Here is a 14,986-nt window from a genome sequence, read left to right on the forward strand (position 1 = left end):
AACTGCAAAAACTGCAGCAGCCATTGATAAAACCAGGATGCTTATATGCCAATTGGAAAAACCTGTGACAAAGAGTTCAATGAATCAAAGGCTGAACAGAAGAACGTCAGGTGGCACTGTTGGAAAAGGCATGATTTTGTCCTATTTCTTCTTCCTCTGTAAGGAAAATGTATTTTTACAACAACTTTTTATTGCCAAACCGGCAATGTAGCATTCTGTCAGCACAGTGAGGACTGAGTAAAATATTACATTACATTATATGGCATTGAGTAGACACTCTTATCCAGAGTGACATACAACGAAGTGCAGATCAAACACAAGTGCGAAGAGGACCTGAGAGGACAGTACAGTTCCAAGTCCTAGTGTAAACATACAGATATAATCGGAACCCTTGAAGAATAAATATACTGATGTTCTGAATCCAGTGGTTATAATGTCAAGACAGGAGTCTGTTAAAAGTGTATAGTTATGAAAAATTGGAGTGGCTAAATGACTTTTTGGGATGTTTGCCTTTCCAAATAAAATTTGACATCAAAGTATCTCTAGGGGGGGGTTGTCCAATATTTATCTTATGGGGGTAGAGGAAAGATGGGACCATTTCTGGAGATCAGCCTCTATTTGTTGAAACATATTTTGAAAGTTGTTTAGGGCATTGAACTGGAGTGGATGGATATGAATACCAAGGCTTTAATTATTGGCATAAGTGAGGGCAGGGCATTTTTACTTTACTAGTTAAGGGACATCATCGCAGATTTGTCAGAGAACTCTACTGATTATTTAAAAGATCCTAAGTCTCCCCTACCAACCCATGGTGAAGTGTCCTTAACAAAAAAAAAAAACACAACAATGATCTTTGAACAAATTTCAGACTGAAGTATAGGTCTATAGTTTTATAACTTGAAGATCTGTATGCATCACCGAAACATTGCTTCATGAAGATCTTTCATGCTCAGTACACTGCAATATTGTTGTATGGTTTATGGATGGCTGACATTATTTACATAAATCTTTTGCTTGACTGAAATGTTTTAATGATTAGTATTTGAATGTTAGACAGTAATGACAAAACATACTGCATGAGAAATATGCTTATTTCACAATTAAAAGATTACACTATGTTTTTCCCCCTTTTCTGGTAAATGTAATATTTGGAATGAATTAGTATGTGATCACATTCCTTACCCAGTTTTTGTACGTATGCCGTTGCATTGACTGATTCTCTGTCTGTATGGACTATGCACATGAATTCCCCCCTGTCTTCAGTTTTTACATCCCTCAGTTTCATTGAGAAGTTGCCTTTGGGAATCTCCTCACTGAAGAACTCAGCACGCCCTCTGAATCTCTCAGGCTGTGACTCCGGTCTGTACTGCCCCTCCATAAACAGCAGCACCTGGATTTCTTCATTTGTCTTCATCCACTCTACTTCTAACTCTCCGAGAGGAACATGGGTGTCCACTGAGCAGTTCAGAATCACATCTTCACCAGCATATGCAAATACAGGCACGTCTGCACCAGTCACCACCAGCCGTTCTGAAAAACACAAGTAACTTTTTTTTGCTTTTTTTTTTAACAGGGTGTGGCAAATTTCACCTTCATGCTCCATTATGCATGGAAAATAATACTTCCTGTTCATTTTATTTTAAACAAAATGGCAAATTCAGTTTGTTGTCCAATAAATTGAACGCACCATTGAAATAAGTAGCCTGTAGCCTAATGTAGCCACAATAAGCCCCAGTGTAGCCACAATAAGATGCATGCAGCTGTTGGGCACTTGAGCAAGGCCCTAACCCCGCATTGCTACAGGGGGAATTGTCCTCTGCTTAGTCAACTCTAAGTTGCTTTGGATAAAAATGTCAGCTAAATAAAAAATTATTATTATTATACTTCTCAAAATGTTAGACAGCATTTATAAAAGGTGGTGGGGCTACTTACCAGTATCTATTGTCACATTTGCTTCACTAGACTCTTGTTCAGTGTGAACTACACACTTGTACATCCCTCTGTCTTCAGTGGTTACATTCCTAAGCAGCAGAGAGAAGTTTCCTTTGGAGATTTCTTCAGTGAAAAACTCGGCCCTGCCATTGTACGCTGGGCTCTGTGATTCTGTCCGGATCTTTCCTCCCAGGAACAGATGCACCAGGCTTCCAGAATCTTCCCTCATCCACTGCACCTCCAGCTCATGCAGAGGTATTGGGGTATCCACAGAGCAGGGCAACGTCACCGACGCCCCCAACTGGACAAGTAGTGGCATCGCAGGACCTCGCACGGAAAAACCTGAGACCAGAACAGATCACTTTGAAATTCCGTCAGAATGCGTGCACTGCAAAAACCTAGAAATTCCTTGGTATTCGTTTTATTTCATTAGCACATTATGAAACGAAAAATAATTTAGAATATATGTCACATAGCAATAGGCTACATTTGTTCTGTTAATTGAGGAATAAACAAACGGGAAAATAATGAAAAATGAAACTGAAATATTTCGGAAATAATAATGTCGGAATCCGTAGGTTAATACTCTGTCGACATACAGAGATGATTAATTGCAGAAAATATTCGTTTAAACCTGACATATTTTTCTTATGAAACACCAGATATCGCTGTGCTATGACATGCCAATTACCTTCAGTCCTGATAGCGCAAATCAACGACAGAAACCACGAGAGAACTCTCATCTTGATCTTCATCATTAGGTCTACATAAGCCTGGCCAACAGGCGTGGAGTATTATAATTTAGCGAGGCTATTACAAACGAATTAGGGATATTCCAATAACGCAAGACAAAAATATTATTTTAACGTATACTTTCTCTTGTATGGCTCCCGCGCCTTTAGTACATGTAACACACACACACACACACACACACACACACACACACACACACACACACACACACACACACACACACAATACTAGTATACCTGCAGACCGATGAGCAGGAAGTAAAGCTGGGTGTATACCTGAACAACAGGAATAACTAGGGAACATAGCTCAGGAACTTTAGCATCGGCATAAGCAAAGGCCAAGTCAGTAAAGTTGTCATCGGCATGTCATGAACTAGAAGTGAGGCATGATTAGACTATCATTTAAATAATTGAATGTGTTATTTATCTGGTGCTTTTATCCAAAACGATTGAGAGTGAATTAGATTTAGTGGGGGCCAATCCCCCCTGGAGCAATGTGGGGTTGGGGGCCTTGCTCTTTTTTACATTTTTTATTGTGCAATAAAGTGCAATACAGGGCCACAAAATAATCAGACATTCAAAACATAAAAGAACCAAACAAACAAAATAAAACAAACCAGCAAACAACCAGAGAGGACGAAAATAATAATAATAATAAGGAAATTCAATATAATAAAGATAATGATAACAACGGTGTGCATGTTTATTATGGATGGTGGACAGGCAAACATATATATATAAACATTAAAAAAATTAAAAAGTAAAACTGTAATGTGTGAAATTGGTGCAGAGGTTACGAATTTATGGAATCAATGAATGGATCCCAGATTATGTCAAAGTCAGCGGTTTGTTTTTTTAATTGAGGCAGATAGTTTTTCCATTGATATGTATTCGATAAGTAGATTTTTCCAAAGTGTAATATTGATTGTGTTCCTTGATGTCCAATTCATGAGCATAGTTTTCTTGGTGATGACTAGGGCAGGAGAGTATCCTGCTGGATCTGTTGTTTACGTTTATGTTGGATCAGTCTCCAAGTAAGAGTGGAGGGGAGAGTGGGATGTGGCAGCCCAAACACCCTTGCACCCCCTTATCTCTCTGACCTTCTTCACAACTACACCCCAACTCACACTCTCCGCTCCTCCTCAGCTGGCCTCCTGTCTATCCCCACCACCCGACTCTCTGCTATGGGTGCTCGAGCATTCAGCTCTACAGCACCCAGGCTCTGGAACTCTCTACCCATACACATCCGCAATGCAGAGTCACTGTCATCTTTCAAAAAACTTCTCAAAACTCATCTGTTTACTCTTGCATACCCCTGACTGTTTCCTTCCCTTTACATGTTCTTGTGTCTATCTCTGTCTGCTGTCTGTTGGTTTGATATGAATTGCATGTTCATTGTAAATTATTTTTAATTGGATATATTGTATCATGGTTTCTATTTTTGTTGATCATTTTAAATTGGATATTTTGTATCATGTTTTTACCATGTTTATTTTGTATTTTGCCCAATGTAAGGTGACCTTGAGTGTCTAGAAAGGCGCCACTTCAAATAAAATGTATTATTATTATTATTATTTATTAAAAGAAGGAAGGGGTTGTCTGTGATGTCCCGCCAGAATTGTTTAATTGGTGTGCAATCCCATGGGGCATGCATATAGCTGTCATGCTTCAGGCATGAGTCTGACAGGCCTTAGTGCATGCTGGGAGTTGCAGTCCTTCAGGTCCCTCTGGCTGTGTCTGGATGGACAGGCCCTGAAGTGGACATCCGCCCCCCGCTGACGTTGAACCGCCATTGGCTGTGGCAATTAGAACCAATTTTCAACCAATGAGCTTGAATTGTTGTACAGCTATACAATGTTTTGGTACAGAGTGCCGGCCCATCAACTGCATATTTTGAAGCCTGAATTTAAGGACTATAAGCACAGACAGAGGGTGAGTCAACACGTAAGTGAGCCTTTTGCAATGACAGGAAGGGATTTACAATGGTCTTGTAACAATGTTTTAGCACAAAAATCTTACCTATTGTTCCTTTGATACCTGACATTCAGTAATAACACTACTGAGTGCACAGTGTTTCATGAGATGTGTGGACACAGGGAGGATCTTTCACCACAGAATCTGTCAAGATCCTTCAAAACCTTCATTCTGCGGAACTTTATTGCTCTCTGCAGTTCAAATTGAAAAGTTAGAGTTCAAGTCTGCAGACTAAGATGACATTTGCAACATTCATTTTTCATCCAGTGAACTATTTCTTGGTTGATAAATAAGTTTGCCGAGGATTATTGAATTTTTTAAATTTTTATCCTGTTGTGGCCCAGATTGAGATTCTTGTTCTTTGATCTCTGATATGTGTGGACCAATAACGTATGCTCTGTACCACATTTCCCAGGATGCTTTGCAAATTCAACCTCTTAACGTCTTAACTAGAAACTGTGCAAGATGTCATCTTGAGGACTGCAGTAATGCTACCTTGTGGACCCCTAGACACCAGAGGGACGTAACATTTGTCATTTAGCATGTAGCATCTTCCCATTGTTTTAAATTATTTTTCTGGTCATACACTTATTTTTCTTAAGTTATATTTCTTAAAGTATGCTAAATTATAAATACAATGGGAAAGACCGACCAAGACCAAGCTTCTTTGATCAAGAAGGATTCGCTGAACATTAATATGTCAGCAAGAAATACCAAATACTTTCATCCTTTTCTGAAACGAGGTCAAACATATGGCTAGTTATCAACACACTAACTCAATTGTAAAGTATTTACACTGAATTCATATATTTGTGACAGAAAAATGCAACAAACAGAAGAACAGTCTTGTTTCATGTACAGCTAGTAATCAAAAACCAGAAATCAAATGGAAGATGTACCATTAGATTGCCATTACCCGTGCCTTCTAAGGGTGTGGGAGCACTTAATCAATGATGGATAAATGCCCCACATATGCACACCATTATGGAGCCCCCAACACCCTTCACTGAGCGCTCCGATGTGCAGCATGTTGGGCAACCGCACACTTCAGAAACTCCAATCCTAAATACAATCTAAGACATGTACCACAGTGATAAAGACCCCTTTCTCATATTCCTACATTACTGATACACTACAAGGCTCTCCACACACACTCATAGGTTGAGAGAGGTGGAGCTATAGCACAAAAACAAATCCCTGGCTTTGAAACACTCTTAAATCCAGCAGACACTGTGGTCCTCCATGGCTGCATTCTGACCCTCTGACCCTATGGATGCTGGGGATTTTATTCAGTTCGTTGGATGAGCCATGCCGTTGTGACAGCCTGAGTGCATCGGCACATGCTTGGTACTGTTCATGCTTGGTTTATGTTTATTCTAAAAGGTAACTTACGCGTTGAGAAAAAAGCTCCATCATGTGTGTATATCAGAAAGAGTATTTCCACAAAAACGGTCCACTTCAGCCAGAGAAACACTCAGGAACAGTGTATCACCACACGTCTCACTTGACACCTGCAAGAAAACACTGATTGTACACACAATGTATACGTTACGCATGACAAGGAACAGCAATGAATTCCTTTTGAAGCTTTGTAAAGTATAGCCTTACCTGTACAAACAATTGTAGATAAACCATACAATACGATGATTCCAAAGCAGATTCCAACAGTGATGTTTCTTATTCTATCTTGGGTGTGGTATGTCACATACCTCAGGAGAACCACTGATTTGAACATAAATGCGAGCCCACAAAATTAGCTAAATTGAAATGCTTTAAAAAAAAACTTTTATTTATTTTTTTATTTTGCAGTACAATTAACAGTACAGTTCCTACCTTGTGCATAGTGCAGCCAGTTCCCTTTCGAACCCTGAACATAAAATCACTCTTACCAGCTAAATACTGAGAAACAGAAAATACAGTCATTTTGATGATTTTAGTCAATGTTTTTTTTGGTACACAGGCAGGTCAGGGTTCTACTGCTACCCCACATTACATCTCTGAACCAAAACTGGTCTGTTACACATCTGGTCTACAGCAAAGCCAAACGGAAAGATAAATCATAAATGTTTAAAATGCTAAAATCATGTGAGTAAGTTGGCTTTTCACTTTTTAGATCCTGTGATCGAGAACCAACAGTATTTTGTGCAGTATGTACAGTACAGAATTTAACCCAGTTAAAATGCCAAAATTCTCCAACGGCAGTGCCAAGTTTGTGAACATGTTCAAACGTGTTAACAGTAGTATCCAGTGCTCGTGATGTTGCTGTATTTCCCTGGTTGGAGACAGCCAGAGCCCGAAACAGAGCTCTCCTAACACAACTAGAAAGCTTCCTAAAGTTTCATGCTCTCTTGCTAGTTGCTAGTGTAACGAGTTGGAGATTTGCTTAAGACCGAGGTGGGATTTGAACCGGCCTCTCTCTCATCCAAAGAATTGCCAGACGAAGGAAGTTATTTTGAATTCGAGGGTTACGTCATCGGGGAGAGTTGTCATCGTAACCTGCTCCGAGCCTTAGCCGCACCTAGCCGTGCCTGTCCACAGTCCACACCCAACCCTGACTCGCTTTTTAAGGATAGTACTTCTTTGACAACTCAGCTTTACTATTTTTCTGCCAAATTATAATCAGCAAAACACGATGTTACTCTATTAAAAATGCAAAATTAATTTCAGTCCTGACATGACCGGTATTTATTTACAAAACACATCGCTGGGAATTGGGACAAACAATCAAGACTGTCAATCTGGATGACACATGACGCTACTTTTTGACTATTATGTTCTTGAAAGTTTCAAAAACACATGCGGAAGCCTTGATTCTCTGCCAGGAACCACAGCATAAATAGAATTTATTAATTCAACAGACACTTTTAGCCATTGTGACTTAAAAAGTGTAGTATATATACAGTACTATGCAGAAGTCTTAGGCACCCTAGACTTCATTATACTTTTTTTTGTGTGTGTGTTCATACAAAAGAACACATTTGAGATTTCTAAATATTAATTTTCCAAAAGATTTCATTGTTACAGAGATATTTTTGCATTTAATTACAAAAAGTAACATATTACTGTAAGCAATTGACTGCTTTTTACATAAAAACTTGATCAAATCTGTCTGAGATCAGAAGCAAGGAGCCAACCAAAGTCTGCAGAAGAACTGTGGCAAGTCCTCCAACATGCTTGGGACAACCTCCCTGCTGATTGTCTTATAGAACTGCAGGACAGCGTTGGCCATCTCAGAGAAGTGATGCAGATTTAACGCCGAAGGGTGGTCACAAAAAATATTGATTTGATTCAGTTTATTTTTATATTTGAAAGAATCCTATCTGTACAGAATGTTATACAGGTGCCTAAGACTTTTGCACAGTACTGTATACTATATGGTACATGAAAAAACAAAAGCGTTTGAGATAAAAGAGAAGAGAAGAAAGCTGAGTGCAATAGGCTGTTTAAATAGTTTAAACAGGTGGGGTCTGAGAAGGGGAGCGTGGCAGGTGGGGCTGGGTTTGTGAGAGAGAGGCATGCCAATCGGAGGACCACGCCTACTGATTAAGTAGGCACACACCTGGGCTTGGCATTGGGTGGTTCTTCGCCCCGCATCATGCGTTAAAACTGTAATGACCACCTCGATGTGCATTATTCCTTACATATTCCATGTGTACCACGCACTTATTCGGTCCTGCTTAGCACTCGCTCTTATCAATTTCATTCATTACATATTAATGTTGCCAAATGCGGTTAGAGTACACAAAATATAGACCATTTCTAGCTGCAGGACGATTATCAGTTTAAAAATGTCAACGGTAAGAAATGCTTGATTCACCAACCTTTGACTTGTATCAAAACAAAGCATTTTCTAGCCTGTTTTCTGACATTTTGGACGCTTTTTGAACTTACCCCAGAGCTGTTTAAACTTTCCCCATAGCTGGGGTATGTTGGAACAGTTTTACTCCTGTTACTCTTATCCAGATAAGAATTTTGTAATTTCAAGAAATTTACCAGACAATGGCTGACTAAATAGAATGTCTCATTGAATGTTTTTTCAAAAATTGACAAGCTTTCATTTTTAAGCTAAGAATACATTCTGTCTTCTGGTACCATATATGGACATAAAATCCTGTGTTATATAGGAGCCAGAAATAAAGAAATAGACTTCGACCAGTAATAAATAATTTTGTACATCTATTCACAAAATACTGCATTATAAAATAAAAAACGTACCAGAAAGTGACTTCATGTATGGAGACATCTTAAATATCACAAGGATCCTCATGAGATTTATAGTACCGCAAACATAGGCCTCTCCAACAGCGCCTGCAAGACAAAACTGGCTTCAAATTATAATAAAATGAATGCAAATTGCATGGTGCAGTGGGCAGCACTGCCGCCTCACAGCAAGGAGGTCCTGGGTTTGAATCCCCGTCGACCGGGGCCTCTCTGTGCGGAGTTTGCATGTTCTCCCCGTGTTTGCGTGGGTTTCCTCCGGGTACTCCGGTTTCCTCCTACAGTCCAAAGACATGCAGGTTAGGCTGATTGGAGAGTCTAAATTGTCTGTGGGTATGAGTGTGTGAGTGTGTGAGTGTGTGAGTGAATGAATGGTGTGTGTGCCCTGCGATGGACTGGTGACTTGTCCAGGGTGTACTCCACACAGAGAGGCCCCGGCCGATGTGGATTCGAACCCAGGACCTCCTAGCTGTGAGGCAGCAGTGCTACCCACTGCACCATCTGTGTCACTCTGTGTGAAAATGTAACATAAAAAAATTAAAAATAAAGGGCTGCTGGGTGGCTCATCGGGTTAAGGCAGCCAGAGCTCCATGGTCATGGAGCATCCCATTACCTGGTGCATATACATATAAGTGCATATACACTCACCAAGCACTCTATTAGATATTCATTAGACTTATTATTCAGACTTCTACTGCTGTAGCCTATCCACCTAGAGTTATGATGCATTGTGTGTTCAGAGATGCTCTTCTGCATACCACTGTTGGAATGTGTGTTTATTTGTGTTACTGTCACCTTGCTGTCAGCTCTGCCCAGTCTGGCCATTCTCCTCTGACCTCTATCATTAACAAGACATTACTGTCTGCAGAACTGCTGCTCACCATTCTTAGCAAACTCTAGGGACTAGTGTGTGTGAAAATCCCAGGAGATCAGCCGTTTCTGAGATACTTAAACCACCCTGTCTGGCACCAATAATCATTCCACAGTAAAAGTCACTTAGATCACATTTTTTCCCCATTCTGATGGTTGATGTGAACATTAACTGAAGCTCCTGACCCGTATCTACATGATTGTGTGCATTGCACTGCTGCCACACAATTGGCTGATGAGATAATCGCATGAATAAGTAGGTGTAATAAAGTAAACAAAATAATAAACGGTTCCTAATAAATTGCATCCAAAGCACTTTTCAATTGATGCATTCACCCATTCACCCATTCACACACACTCACACACTCACACCAACTGGCACCAATTGGGGAAATACCCACTTCTACACACCCACGGTGGGGGGTTAAACCCAGGAACCCTCCGACTGCCTGACAACCACTCTTACCTCCTGACCTCATGTTGCCCTCCACAGAGCATCAACATTGGGGCATCTGCATCAGTCTGAGATGGGCGAGCCCAGCCAGCCGTCGCCCTCTAGTGGTGGATTGGGCGCACGCGGTCAAAGACACGTCTGCGCAAACCTTGCAGGGGGCTTGTGGTGTATAAACAGAACCGGCTGGAAATAGCCAATTGTACATCCTAAATTAGGGAGGGAATTGGGCAATGTTGTTTGTTATTTACAATTTATTTGTCAGGGACCAGGTAGAAAAAGAAAAAAAACATTCATCTCAATTAATGAGAGGAGATACATTGCGCACCAGATTTTAGTTTAAAAAACAAAAACAAAGTAAAAACAGGCAGACTTACCTTCAATTTTACCCCATAAGGCGAATGTGATGGATATCAGGATGCATGGAACTGAGACGTGGATGTAATATAGCAACAAAGCCCTGTTGCTTTCATCTAATAAATAAGAAAAATGAAGTATTAACACACAGAACATAACAGTCCTAGTATGTGTCTGAGGAATTCCCTGAAATGTAAAATATCTTTCATAGCCCATGTTGGCTGTGTATTTTTTCTTCAAGTCCCTTTCCCGGTTAATTTGTGAATTAATAAGAAATAAAACGCTGTTCTTTCACAAATATAGAAAAAATACGGTAAGAGCTGTATTTTATCATTCAATGTGAAATTGTGTCAGTTATCATTGCTGTATAAGAAACAGCAATGATAACACACACACATACACACACACACACACACACACACAAATGAATGCTGGAGTGAAAGAAAATGTAAAGAAACTGAGGGAGGGAGGAATTGTGAGCCCTCCTACCTTTCTTCATCATACCCCAAACAGCAGGAACACAGCTTAACACTGCATTATACCCCAAACAGCAGGAACACAGCTTAACACTGCATCATACCCCAAACAACAGGAACACAGCTTAACACTGCATCATACCCCAAACAGCAGGAACACAGCTTAACACTGCATTGTACCCCAAACAGCAGGAACACAGCTTAACACTGCATTATACCCCAAACAGCAGGAACACAGCTTAACACTGCATCATACCCCAAACAGCAGGAACACAGCTTAACACTGCATCATACCCCAAACAGCAGGAACACAGCTTAACACTGCATTATACCCCAAACAGCAGGAACTCAGCTTAACACTGCATCATACCCCAAACAGCAGGAACACAGCTTAACACTGCATTATACCCCAAACAGCAGGAACACAGCTTAACACTGCATCATACCCCAAACAGCAGGAACACAGCTTAACACTGCATTATACCCCAAACAGCAGGAACACAGCTTAACACTGCATTGTACCCCAAACAGCAGGAACACAGCTTAACACTGCATTGTACCCCAAACTGCAGGAACACAGCTCAACACTGCATCATACCCCAAACAGCAGGAACACAGCTTAACACTGCATCATACCCCAAACAGCAGAAACACAGCTTAACACTGCATTATACCCCAAACAGCAGGAACACAGCTTAACACTGCATTATACCCCAAACAGCAGGAACACAGCTTAACACTGCATTATACCCCAAACAGCAGGAACACAGCTTAACACTGCATTATACCCCAAACAGCAGGAACACAGCTTAACACTGCATTATACCCCAAACAGCAGGAACACAGCTTAAAACTGCATTGTACCCCAAACAGCAGGAACACAGCTTAACACTGCATTGTACCCCAAACAGCAGGAACACAGCTTAACACTGCATTGTACCCCAAACAGCAGGAACACAGCTTAACACTGCATTATACCCCAAACAGCAGGAACACAGCTTAACACTGCATTATACCCCAAACAGCAGGAACACAGCTTAACACTGCATTATACCCCAAACAGCAGGAACACAGCTTAACACTGCATTATACCCCAAACAGCAGGAACACAGCTTAACACTGCATTGTACCCCAAACAGCAGGAACACAGCTTAACACTGCATTGTACCCCAAACAGCAGGAACACAGCTTAACACTGCATTATACCCCAAACAGCAGGAACACAGCTTAACACTGCATTATACCCCAAACAGCAGGAACATAGCTTAACACTGCATTGTACCCCAAACAGCAGGAACACAGCTTAACACTGCATTGTACCCCAAACAGCAGGAACACAGCTTAACACTGCATTATACCCCAAACAGCAGGAACACAGCTTAACACTGCATTATACCCCAAACAGCAGGAACACAGCTTAACACTGCATTATACCCCAAACAGCAGGAACACAGCTTAACACTGCATTGTACCCCAAACAGCAGGAACACAGCTTAACACTGCATTATACCCCAAACAGCAGGAACACAGCTTAACACTGCATTATACCCCAAACAGCAGGAACACAGCTTAACACTGCATTATACCCCAAACAGCAGGAACATAGCTTAACACTGCATTGTACCCCAAACAGCAGGAACACAGCTTAACACTGCATTGTACCCCAAACAGCAGGAACACAGCTTAACACTGCATTATACCCCAAACAGCAGGAACACAGCTTAACACTGCATTATACCCCAAACAGCAGGAACACAGCTTAACACTGCATTATACCCCAAACAGCAGGAACACAGCTTAACACTGCATTATACCCCAAACAGCAGGAACACAGCTTAACACTGCATTGTACCCCAAACAGCAGGAACACAGCTTAACACTGCATTATACCCCAAACAGCAGGAACACAGCTTAACACTGCATTATACCCCAAACAGCAGGAACACAGCTTAACACTGCAAGCACTGCGGCAGCCGTGGATAAAACCAGGACGCACATGTGTAAGGAGGAGAAACCTGGGACAGAGATTTCAGTGAATCTGAGGCAGAACAGAAATACCTAGTAGAACTGGCAGAACAGGCATGATGTTTGCCCAGCTCTCAATTCACACCCATGCATTTCACTTTAGAGCTGATACAGGTTCAGGTTCACTATAAAAGAAAGAACTATTTCCATATTGGTTACTGCACAGAAGTACTGTACACCTGGCTGTAGTTTGATCATTTAAATACATGCATCCATGCAAATAGATTTTTGTGCAGAAGGATACATCATTTAAAATGTTTTTTTTTTTTACTTATGCTTTTACTTTTATAAGGCAAAAAAATATCTATCCATTCATCATCTTATTCTGAACAGACTCTCCAATCAGCCTAACCTGCATGTTGTGTGGCAGGAAACCCATGCAAACACGGGGAGAACATGCAAACTCCACAAAGAGAGGCCCCAGCCGACGGGGATTCAAACCCAGGACCTCCTTGCTGTGTGGCGGCAGTGCTACCCACTACACCATCCCTGCCACACAAACATATGAGTACTTTTTACATTTCTCTCTTTTCTCAATCTATTGTTCTTTAAAACTATTACTTTTGGCAATATCCTGTAGATTAATTTTGAGCCAGATAACCTGGAGAAATCGTTACACAAGGTCAGCAGGGGCAGCTGATGTTTCTCCTATTCATGCTCTGCAAACATAACGGAGTAATCTCTTTTAATTGTGTTATACCAAAGTAAAATATCCCTTTAAGGTGAAGAAATCTCACATGCAGCATGTGATTAGAATGTTCTTAACTGAGTGTTCTAATGCTGATGTAACAATCACTACTGGCAATTTGAAAGCAATGGATTTCTAGCAACGACATTATTTACAGATTTAACACCTGACTAAAAATGTTTAATGATATCTTGCGATTTTGAAGTGTTAGACATTAATGACAAAACATATTGGAGGCAAATATATATACATGTTATATATATATGTTTTCAAATGCTTGATTCACTATTAATTACATTCTCTGTTTTTCCCTTTTCTGGTAAATTTTTCTTCGGAGTGAAATTGTGTGTAAGAGTAGCCATCAGTCTTTCATCTTGCTTTGATGTACGTACCCAGTTCTTGTACGTATGCCGTTGCATTGACTGATTCTCTGTCTGTATGGACTATGCACATGAATTCCCCTCTGTCTTCAGTTTTTACATCCCTCAGTTTCATTGAGAAGTTGCCTTTGGGAATCTCCTCACTGAAGAACTCAGCACGCCCTCTGAATCTCTCAGGCTGTGACTCCGGTCTGTACCGCCCCTCCATAAACAGCAGCACCTGGATTTCTTCATTTGTCTTCATCCACTCTACTTGTAACTCTCTGAGAGGAACATGGGTGTCCACTGAGCAGCTCAGAATCACATCTTCACCAGCATATGCAAATACAGGCACGTCTGCACCAGTCACCACCAGCCGTTCTGAAAAACACAAGTAACTTTTTCATTTGAATTTGATTTTAATATTTTACCTTCTTGCGCCGTTGTGCCTCTAAGCTAAGAAAAAGGCAAATTTAACAACTTTGATGCAGTAAATAGAGTACCTTTTCAGACTGTGTATATGTAAAAACAAAAAAGTGGCATAAAACTGGATTTGGAAACTTACCAGTATCTATTGTCACATTTGTTTCACTAGACTCTTGTTCAGTGTGAACTACACACTTGTACATCCCTTTGTCTTCAGTGGTTACATTCCTAAGCAGCAGAGAGAAGTTTCCTTTGGAGATTTCTTCAGTGAAAAACTCGGCCCTGCCGCTGTACGCTGGGCTCTGTGATTCTGTCCGGATCTTTCCTCCCAGGAACAGATGCACCAGGCTTCCAGAATCCCTCATCCACTGCACCTCCAGCTCACGCAGAGGTATTGGGGTATCCACAGAGCAGGGTAATGTCACAGACGCCCCCAACTGGACACGTAGTGGCATCGC

Source organism: Conger conger, chromosome 12 (genome assembly GCF_963514075.1).
Source record: "Conger conger chromosome 12, fConCon1.1, whole genome shotgun sequence".
In the NCBI taxonomy this organism is placed as follows: domain Eukaryota; kingdom Metazoa; phylum Chordata; class Actinopteri; order Anguilliformes; family Congridae; genus Conger; species Conger conger.